Below are 10,814 nucleotides of genomic sequence, written 5' to 3'. Positions count from 1 at the left end.
ACGTATTTATGAGGGAGGGAAGAGGGCGAAACGGACGGGCAACAAAACTGGGGAAGTTTCCCTCAGATCTAGCGCAGTTAATCCGGATCTGACCAAACCACCCACGCGTCCACCTTCTTCTTATTAACCGCGCGCACACAGTAATGTCCCATCCACAGACATCGCGTCACATTCGACCACAGCAACGGTAGGCTCCGTTCCATCTCCCCGAGGAACCGCCTCAAAAGGTGCACCCGCCATCGTCAGCCGATGGGAAGGGAATATCCCCCACCCGATTCCTTTTAGACTAAGGAACTGGGCACCGAGCCCGTTACGGTCCAGGGGTTCGAAGGCTAGGCCCCCGAGGGTCTCAACAGCCGCCCCAGGACAAACAGAGTCAGGGATGACTATGGGTGAGCCCGTACATGGTCGAGGCCCAAGCCAGCAATTGCTTAGGATTCCCTAAGTCGTGTCCGAGACCGGTAGGGAGGTCTCTGAATGGGATCCCACCATAGGGAGGCATCGAGCCCCCGGGGCCAATCGAACAGCCCTGGGACCCACTAGAGAAGCCCTCTGGTAATTTTGGAGTGCGTCTCTAGACCGCTAGCTGACCCCTATCGAATGGGGTACGGGCCTCCACTCGGACTTACCCGGTAATAGCTCACCGGAGGTGTCATGGCTCGCCCACCGAGGGTAGCCTGGCATACTCCACCCCTCATTCCGAACGAAAAGGATGCGCGAGGGCCGCACAAAAAATACAGGGAAACTCCTGATCGCCCTCTTGCTCTGAGCAGAGGCTCGGGGGCTCTTCCTGCAACCAACCCGAGACCCAGCGACCTGAACTCGCACTCGGGGGCTCGGCAAACGCGATAAACAACCCTCCTTCCGAACAAAAAGGATGCGCAAGGGCCGCACAAAAAAGACAGGGAAACTCCTGATCGCCCTCTTGCTCCGAGCAGAGGCTCGGGGGCTCTTCCTGCAACCAAGCCGAGACCCAGCGACCCGAACTCACACTCGGGGGCTCGGCAAACACGATAAAACCCCTCCTTTCAAACGAAAAGGATGCGCGAGGGCCGCACAAAAAAGACAGGGAAACTCCTGATCACCCTCTTGCTCTGAGCAGAGGCTCAGGGGCTCCTCCTGCAACCAAGCCAAGACCCAACGACCCGAACCCGCACTCGGGGGCTCGACAAACGCGACAAAACCCCCCACTCAACAAGGAAAAAGCCTCTGGAGGAATAAATCCACTCCTCCAGGGCCTCGGGGGCTACACCCGGCGGGTGCGCTCGCGCGCACCCACCGAAGCCTCGAGCACAAAACATAATCCTGACGAGAGCTGCTGCGAGCCAAGTCTCATCAAAACCTCAGGGAGACTACTCGCACTCCCCCCGAGGCTCGGGGGCTACTGTCGGATACCATAAAAGGGGTACCCTAAGCAAGAACCAAAAAAATTGCTTAGACCTTGTAAATAACGAAACCAAAAAACAACCGCAGGCGAACCCATCACATCCGAGGCCCGGCTAGACCGCCCGGCCCACCTCGAACAAATATCCGGGCTCGCCTGAAGCGGGCTCAGCCCAAAACCATACCACAAGGCCTCGGATGAGGTACCGATTCTCTGATTCGCCCGAGGCCCCGCGCCGCAAGGCCTCGGACGAGGTACCGATTCTCCGCCTCGCCCAAGGCCCCGCGCCACAAGGCCTCGGACGAGGTACCGATTCTCCGATTCGCCCAAGGCCCCGCGCCACGAGGCCTCGGACGAGCACTCAATTACCGACTCGCTTGAGGCCAGCTCGGCAACGACCCCGTCACCGCCGCCTTGACCGACTTCTCTGACAGGACGTCACATCCAACCAACGCGTCCAACCACTCCCGCGACGTCAGCCGAATGACGACACGATACAGCGGAGTGGCCGACGAGACAGGAGTCACATCGACGCCATGCCGTCCGGGACAGGACGGGGCAGAGGTTATCGGCCGCTGTGCTCGGCGCTATGCCCACGACTGACACCCGTGCTGCACTGTGCTGCCTAACCCCTGCTCCAAGGACAGCGCGGCGTGGAAAGTCAAGTCCAGGTCTCTGTAGCCTCGAAATCGACGCACAAGACCAACTGCTCCCTCCGAGCCTCGGCTATCCGCTTCCGGGCTCTTATAGCCTCGGGACTCGCGTCCGCCGAGCCCCCCACAATGGTTCAGCCTCTGCACCAACTAGGCCTCGGCTCTCTACGTTGTCAGCACTTTGGGACCGGCACGTCGTCCGCAGTACGCGCCATACCCTGCGTCAAGCTGCAGGAGTTCCCACGTCGTGCACAGGGCCAAGCTCCTGTATCCTCGGAGTCAGCACACCCACGCCGTCGCATCTACCCAGCCTCGGCACTCCGCGCCGGTCAAACATACAGTGACCAGCACGCCTCCAACAGAAGAAGGCGCGCCTGCCACCATAGGAGCTCCCACGTCGCACAGGATCAGGCGTGACCGACGCGTCGCTCCAGTGCACCGAGGACAAGGCCGCTCCACCGACCATGCCGCCACAGTGACGAGCTACAGGGCTCGGACAAACCGCCTCTGCTCACAAAACGCCACGTAGCAAATACATGTACCGCCCCTGTGCCTCCCTTCGACTATAAAAGGGAGTAACCAGGGCCGCTTCTAGAGAGACACGTGCAAGCAACGCACAACGCTCTGTAACACGTACGCTTCCTCACTGCAAGAGATCAACATCTCAAGCAACCCACGCCACTCTACGCAGAGACCTGGGACTAGCTCCCTCTCTCGCCCAGCTTGTAAGCCCCTACTACGAGCACCTCGGTGCAAGGAATACAAGATCGCTCCCTCAGACTGGACGTAGGGCACCTATTGCCTGAACCAGTATAAACCTTGTGTCTCTTTGCATCACCATCCAGGATTAGGGACACGCAGTACATTTTCACTAGTCGGTTGAGGACCCGCCGGTCCAAAACACCGACACTAACCTTGTGCCTAGTGTTTGTGAGTAGTAGAATTTAAATTTAGGTTATTCACATCTCTTTAGCCATTCAAAAATCTTTTCACGTATATTATAGATGTTGATTTGAAATTGTGGGGTTTTAGTCCCTCCTTACTCGTTGAGTTGTTGAAGTTAGGTGTTAGACTAGCATAACTTGAATTGAGGACGGAAACATAAGCCGGTTAGTAGAAATGTGTGATTGATCTCACGTAGAAAGTGGATTTGAGCTATTTAAACTCTTGAACGTTACACCGCCCATGAAAAATAAATCTGACTCACTCAAAAAAAAAATCTACAGTGGTGTAACTAATGGAGCTACGCTCGATTCGCCAAGTAAGTTCATGGGCTTCTTTTTTATTCTTTCTTTTTGTTTCTTTTTCCTCCTGAAACAGAAGATATGAAATATATTGTAGTCCATCAACCAACATGTTGTAGTAGGAATGTAGGATGGTCGATCACTTCACTTACGATCCGGTAATTATGATGGCGTGTGAGAGTGAGTGATGATTACTGGTGGCATTATATTAGAAGAACGCCTGCAGGGTTGTGCGAGGAGAATGATCGAGAGGATTTGGCAATGGCTGCCTGCATCCATTGCATGTGGAGCCCTATCGATTTGTCTCGATTGGGTGCGGTCCACTTCCACGCCGGATGCTGGAATGCAGAATGCTCTAGTCGATTGTGCTAGCTAGCTGCTGCTTCCGTAGGATCCAACACTGATCATTCGTGCGTGCTTAGTACTGGTGGCAGAGCCAGTATTATAGTATATATGCAACCCTTTGTTTAGCTAGCATGCATGCCATTGCGACGCGACACTAATCATGCCTGCATGTTTGGTCAATCAATTACTAGTCGTTACAGAGAAATCTAGGTAGAATGTCTGGGTGTGCGCAATATGCATGTCCATACGCGCCATTTGAGCTGAAACCTTGCAGGCTACAATTTGTTGAGGAGTCTTTTGAAAAGCCTCGTCTTGGAAGTACGTGTTTAAGACGTTGGCCGCCTCAGGCAGATGGTTATCATGATTCATGGGTAAAACTATACAAACTTTCCAGAGTTATTTAAAACTGATATATCGTCTATGCTCTCAGTCATGAGTGAATTCTTTTGGATTAGATGGTTCAATGAATGGTTTGAAATATGTCTAATCTTGATGTTAATTAATTCTATTCACTTGGGCCTCTAAGCATAACCAAGCAACTTAGGCTTAATAAATAAAACATGACCAATTAAAAATACTTACCGCGATACAACCAAGTCAAGCCTTTTGAGTCTTGCATAAGCTCGCACTTGCTTAAAGGTTTAATAATATATTAGATGGGTACTAAATGGTGGTTCAAGTGTGGAGGGGCTTTTGTAAGGAGTTCCAAGAGTGCTAGACGAGTACTCTCCCAATCAACCGCCTCTGTGGATTATGAAGTCTTGAAGAAACGTTTGAGAAAAGTTTCTGATGTACTCTATTATAAATGTAAGTCTTAATGTAACTATGCTTACGACATATAATGGATCATTGTTTCTAATATTTCTCATATTTGTCGATATATTTGTTGTATGGACAACCTAGGCACATATATAGTTAGCGTTTGGTTTTCTTTGAAAACCAGGTGTGATACCCACCCACCTAGGGTGTTCACCTATGTAGAGAAAAAAAATAACATTCTGCATTCGTAAATATTAAAAATTCTAAGAGTTTTGCTTTGGAAAAAATTCTATGTACCTAAACCCTATGAATTAGATCTGGCACTATATTGTTATGTTCCCACTTGTTGTCATTATAAAACATTGGTTAGCCAAATAGCATGTCTATAATTTAGTTCAACTTGCAAATATACGTGTGCATTATAACATGAGAAAAAAAAACTACCAAACGTTAATAGGAAACGAGGACGTGAATGTTAAATATCTATTTATGCTTTACGCTCTCTATAAAATTTAAAATCTATAATTTACTTTATAATGACTATGACATCCATATATGTGTTATTAATATTCATAATAATATGATAATGTCATATTAAGTCTTCATCGAATCGAAATACTATCTTAGTAGTTTTTTTTTTCTTTTGTTATATGACACATAAAAAATATGTCAACTTAATTTTCATACCATCTCTGTGTTGAAAGAGCTAAATATTGAGTTCTTGGTTTTTCTTCGAGGACCCATAAAAATATGTAATTCTAATATCTGATTAAAGTCGGTAAGGAGATAGTTGTCGTCATGTTAAGGATTTGGTGATTATGACGGAGAGATTTGTCTATTTTCACATGACAGCTCTTGTCGTGGATTTACACTCATATACGCATATAACTTTGAGATACATTGATTTAGATTAAATTGGATAACAAAGTGTTTACCATTTCATTAATTAGTTGGACGGTTCTAATAAAAATAAGTTTTATTCTAATTAAAACTACATCAACGTTTATTTATTTTGTGGGGAAAGATCAAGGATCTAATGACTTATAATATTGCATTTATTATTTATTTTTGTTTTATTATAAGAAAAAACAGATATAATAGATATAAGTGTTGGTCTTTGGACTTAATAAATAGTACTAGTGCCTCCGTTTCAATCTATAGGTCATTTTGGTATTTTAAATACACAACTTTTGGTATTTCAATTTATAGGTCGTTGGCATTTCTAAATATAAAACTTTTACCAAAATGAACTATATTCTAAAACAAACTATATTTTAGAACAGAGTGTGGTAGTGAAAAACTCCCGAATTTCTAATTTTTGTAGACGCATGGAGCGCTAATTCACTGCGAGAAATGTCGATCGAAATCACAAAAGTCTGTGAAGAAGTGCTACGAGTGCGAGGGAAATCAATTTGGTGGACCCTGTGCGACCCCACGCCACATGGCGTGTGGAGAAACCCTGTTTGCTTTTTTTATAATTCGTTTTTTTAGCTTTGTTTTAACCGAAATAGTATTTTTCTCAAACAGTTTCGGCTTGTTTTTTCAACGAAGCTAACGGCGCCAAAGTCTCTGCTGATATCTAGAGCAAAAGTGCTACGAGTGCGCGAAGAGACGTTGCTATCAAGCAAACCCAGAAAATGGCGGCTTCCTTCCTCTTGCCGCATGCATTCCTTTCTCCTCGTGTCGTGCCTGCTTGCATTCCCACTCTGCCACCGCCACTCCCACTCCACTGCCATCACCCTCGCTCCCTCTCTGGCTCTCTCCAGGACTTCATCACTCTGTCTCTTACCGATGTCTCCACGCCTCACGCTCACCTCACTCCTCTTCCTCGTCCACGCGGCCGCCGCCGGCGACAGCCGGCGGGCGCTGCACGAGCCGCTCTTCCCCATCGAATGGACCCCGCCGCCGTCCACCACGGCGCCGCCAGCACCGGGATTCGCAGCCGATCCCTCCACGCCCGTCCCACCCGTCGACAACGACGGGCCGGCGCTGCTCCCCGCTCCGCCGCCACCGGACACCGTCGCCGCGGACGCCTCTTCGTCCCGCACGGGCCCGGCCCCGCGCCTCCACGGCGGCGGCGGAGGAACGCCCAAGGCCGCCATTATCGTCGCCTCCGCCGCCGCGGCTGCCGTCCTCGCGCTGCTCGCCTTCGCCGCCGCGTTTCTCCTCACGGGCCGTCTCGCGCGGCGGCACCCCGCATGGGCGCACAAACCGCCCGGCCTCGCCGCCGCCGCGCACCCTGGGCCTGCCTCCGCGGTCGTGCTGCACGCCGACGCCGTGGGCACCTCTGCGGCGGCGGCGGCCTCGTCGTCGGGTGCCACTGCCACACCGTACCGGAAGGCCCGCTCGGAACGCGCCAGGCGGGGCATGTGCCGCGACGTCGACACCGTCCCGAGCCCGGAACTCAGGCCGCTCCCGCCGCTTCGGCGCGCGGGGTCGTCCGACGAGGACGCCGCGTACTACACGCCGGGCCAGCGCTCGGCGGGGTCCGCCGGCGCCGAGGGCGCCGGGACGTGGAGCGAGGCCAGCGCGTCCAGCCCACGGACCACCACACCCTCCCGCCGCAGCCTCCCCAGCCTTACCAGCGATTTCTTCCCACCCACGCCCCTCCTGCGCCACGCTCCCGACGCACTCTGCCGCGGATCCGCTTCTCCGCCGGCTCCGCCTCGGATATGATGAAGCAAATGGTCTCGCCACCCTCCAACCCACCTCCTCCACCACCGCCGCCACCAGCGCCAAGATGCACCAACGCAATCCCAAAACCTCCGCCACCACCACCGGGGCCATCCGCTGCACCATTATCAACGCGCCGGCTTCACAAACCAGAGCAAACAGAGGGGCCAAGTGTCGCTGCGCCGAGAACACCCGTCATGGCGGTGAACAAGGACAATGACGGCATGCCAATTCGGACGTACGATGATCCTGCCGGTGACAAAGCCCGTCCCAAGCTGAAGCCGCTGCACTGGGACAAGGTCCGGGCGTGCTCCGACCGCGACATGGTCTGGGACCGGCTCAAGTCCAACTCATTCCACTTAAGATACATTCTCAGAGTTTCTTCGTTCCCTAGCTTAGCCTCCTTCCCCCTCACTCTTAGGTTGCTGCTTTACTGTTTCCTGTAATCTTTTGGACCCTTTTTTTTTTAATAAATGTGCCGTAGGGGTGCAAACCCCTCCAGTTTCCCTGAAAAAAAGATACATTCTCAGACACACGATTAGTAAATCATTAAAAACTGTGATGTTGACATGAGTTTCTGGCAGGTTGGATGAGGACATGATCGAGGTGCTTTTCACGAACAATGCTGCAAATGCACCTCCTAGGGACACACTGAAAAAACCTGGAGTGCCGCAATGTAGTGCCCAAGAGAAGGTCCTTGATCCTAAGAAGGCACAGAACATTGCCATCCTGCTGCGCGCACTCAATGTCACTCTGGAAGAGGTCTCCGATGCACTGCTAGATGGTGAAAAATTCTTTGATTGATGGATATTTCTGATGCCAGAATATTTACCTAATAGGAGCTAGTAGTCATGGATTCTAAGGTAACCTCAACTAATATCTGTCTTGACTGACCATTATGTATAAGTTGTTGGTCGTTAATTAGTTATGATGTGGACATTTCTAAGGTAACCTCAACACTATAATTTGCTGAAATATTTGACTGTACAGGAAAGCTCTGAATATCCAATCATCCATATGTGTTTGTATCACAGCATCTGACGGAACTCAGAGTACTTGTTAGCAGATCGTTTCATTATGCATGTAGTTTGATTCTTCATCTTGAGCGTACTGCCGTACTCTGAATAAACTTGGCAAACCAGTTCACAGCAAGCATCATATACATTCTAATATCAGATTACTGTAATTTTGGACTGAATATTTTTAGAATTAACATGTTTGGAAGCTTAGTATATTTTAATGCTCATATCAATGGGTATTGATATATTTTGAGGACTTCAGATTCAAATTAAGGCAAATATGCAATACATACTGCTCCAGAATTTTCAGTCAGCTCCATGACAGCATTCAAAGCTATTCTGTCTAGTTCTACTCACAATGTTTATTGCTACTGACATTCTTAAATAGGCAATGATGGGGGCGGATTTGTTGGAAACCTTAGTAAGGTGGTGTCTAGATCCAGTGACTAAAATTTAGGAGGTTGTCGGGAGAATGTTGCATAGGGTGTTCGGATACTAATAAAAAAACAAATTATATAATCTGTTAGTACTCCGCGAGACGAATTTTTTAAGCCTAATTAATCCGTCATTAGCACATATATTACTGTAGCACCACATTATCAAATCATGGACTAATTAGGCTTAAAAGATTTGTCTCGCAAATTAGTAATAAACTATGCAATTAGTTTCATAATTAGTCTATATTTAATACTCCATGCATGTGTCAAACATTCGATGGGACAGCAACTAAAATTTAGGAGGAGCAACCAAACACCACCTAAAGATGGCTCCTACAAAAAAGGAAGAACTGAAACTTCGAAACTTTACTAGAGATTTAGACTATCTCCAACAATAACACATAAAATACAAGACTCATTCAACGTTTGGGTAGCACTACAATCAAAGGGTTCAATACCCATTCGATATTCTCTCCAACAATAGGACCTAAAAGAGAATCCTTTCTGCAAACGGGTTTCCAGAAGAGAGGATACTCATATTTGGGTTGTACCTCTCAGGCAACCCAAAATGGATCTCCTGTATAGATACTCTATTAAAGGCTAATTTTTGGTCTCCTACTACCCATTTTATGTTTGGATGTCTATACATATCACCTATTGGAGACAGTCTTATCAAAGCTTGGTTCCGCAGAGCGTTTTCTCAAGGCACTACTTGATATCCCTTTCTCCTTCAAAAGAGTTGATGCTATGCTCTATCGAGCAAATTTTGAGAGCGAAATTAATTACCTCAGGAAATCTTTCGAAACATTAGAGGTATGCTTTCACTTTGCATAGTATTGTAGTTTATATGATCAGTGGCTGCACATGAATTTGTATATTCATCATCATTTACTATCTATTGCCTGTAAGGCTCTGTAACCAATATGGGTAATTTATTATGAATTTTTAGACTGCACAACTGCCAAAGTGTAGAACAAAGTAATTGTTTTGCAACAAACTCTTCATTCACAATCGTAGATTTGAACAGTTCGTAGCATATCGGTCACTGCCCTTCAGCCATTGCCAGCTGGGCACTTACGTGCATCTGACAGTGGCACCCCTGGAACATCTTCAGGCGTAATACTGTAATAGCTTGTCTAGTTATTGGCAAAATTAATTATAAGCCCTTTTTAGCAATGATGCAACTGTATGTATGAGTGGCTGACATTATTGGCATGGTTTTGCAGGGAGCTTTGTGATGATTTAAAAGGCAGTAGATTGTTCCTGAAGCTATTTGAAGCTGTCCTGCAAGTTGGGAACCGAATGAATGTTGGCACAAACCGTGGTCAGGCAAAAGCTTTCAAGCTGGACACTCTACTCAAACTCGCAGACGTCAAAGGGACCGATGGCAAAACCACCTTGCTACACTTTGTTGTCCAAGAAATCGTCCGGTCTGAAGACGCAAAATCTGAGAAAGCCGTAGAAGATGAGGCCAGAAATATCGTGAAAGACGAAATGTTCCGTAAGCAAGGGTTGAAAGTTGTATCTGGGATTCTGGGCTGAGCAATGAGCTCGGGAATGTCAAAAAAGCAGCTAGCATGGATTTCGATGTGCTGCACAGCTATGTATCCAATCTTCAGACCGGTCTTGGCAAGATCAAGTCGATCCTCCTGCTCGAGAAGCAGTGCACCGAAGGCCAGAATTTTTTCGCGAGGATGCGTGATTTTCTCAAGGAAGCTGAGATGGAGATCAAACAAGTCCGGTGCGACGAGGAGAGGGCTCTGGGAAGAGTGAAAGAGATCACTGAGTATTTCCATGGTGATGCTGCAAAGGAGGAAGCGCACCCTCTGAGGATATTCATGGTGGTGAGGGACTTCCTGTCCATGCTGGACCATGTCTGCAAGGAGGTCAGCCAGCAGGACAGGACGGTTGTTGGATCTGCAAGGTCCTTCCGTATGTCAGCAACCACGGCAATGGCGAACCTGAAAATGTACGGCCAGCATGCAAGAGAAGACGACGAAGAAGACGGTTGGTCGCTGTAGGAAATGGGGATCAGGGACAGGGAGGAGGGAAACGAACAGAACCACAAGAACCCTACATAGATGAATATTGTTACATCTTACCATAGCACACATACGTAAGTTTTGATAAGTACGAAGATAGGGTCAAATCATATGTTGTATAATTATGGATGCATCGAATTCTTTCTTGTACAAAATAAGTAAGTAGCTGAGAATATTTTGTTTTGTGATCCTATAGATATATATAATCCCTTTGGAATAGAAAGCGAAGTTATTTTTTTTAACACCACCAGGAGAACT

The 10,814-nt window shown here is 48.2% G+C and overlaps 1 pseudogene; it reads left to right on the top strand.

Moving 5' to 3' along the window:
- The first annotated feature begins 6,083 nt into the window (after window positions 1–6,083).
- LOC136536594 (formin-like protein 4) lies at window positions 6,084–10,535 on the top strand (annotated as a pseudogene).
- The last annotated feature ends 279 nt before the right edge of the window (window positions 10,536–10,814 follow it).

This window comes from Miscanthus floridulus, chromosome 2, assembly GCF_019320115.1.
Source record: "Miscanthus floridulus cultivar M001 chromosome 2, ASM1932011v1, whole genome shotgun sequence".
Taxonomy (NCBI): Eukaryota; Viridiplantae; Streptophyta; class Magnoliopsida; order Poales; family Poaceae; genus Miscanthus; species Miscanthus floridulus.
This window is presented reverse-complemented; position numbering and strand designations above follow the sequence as displayed.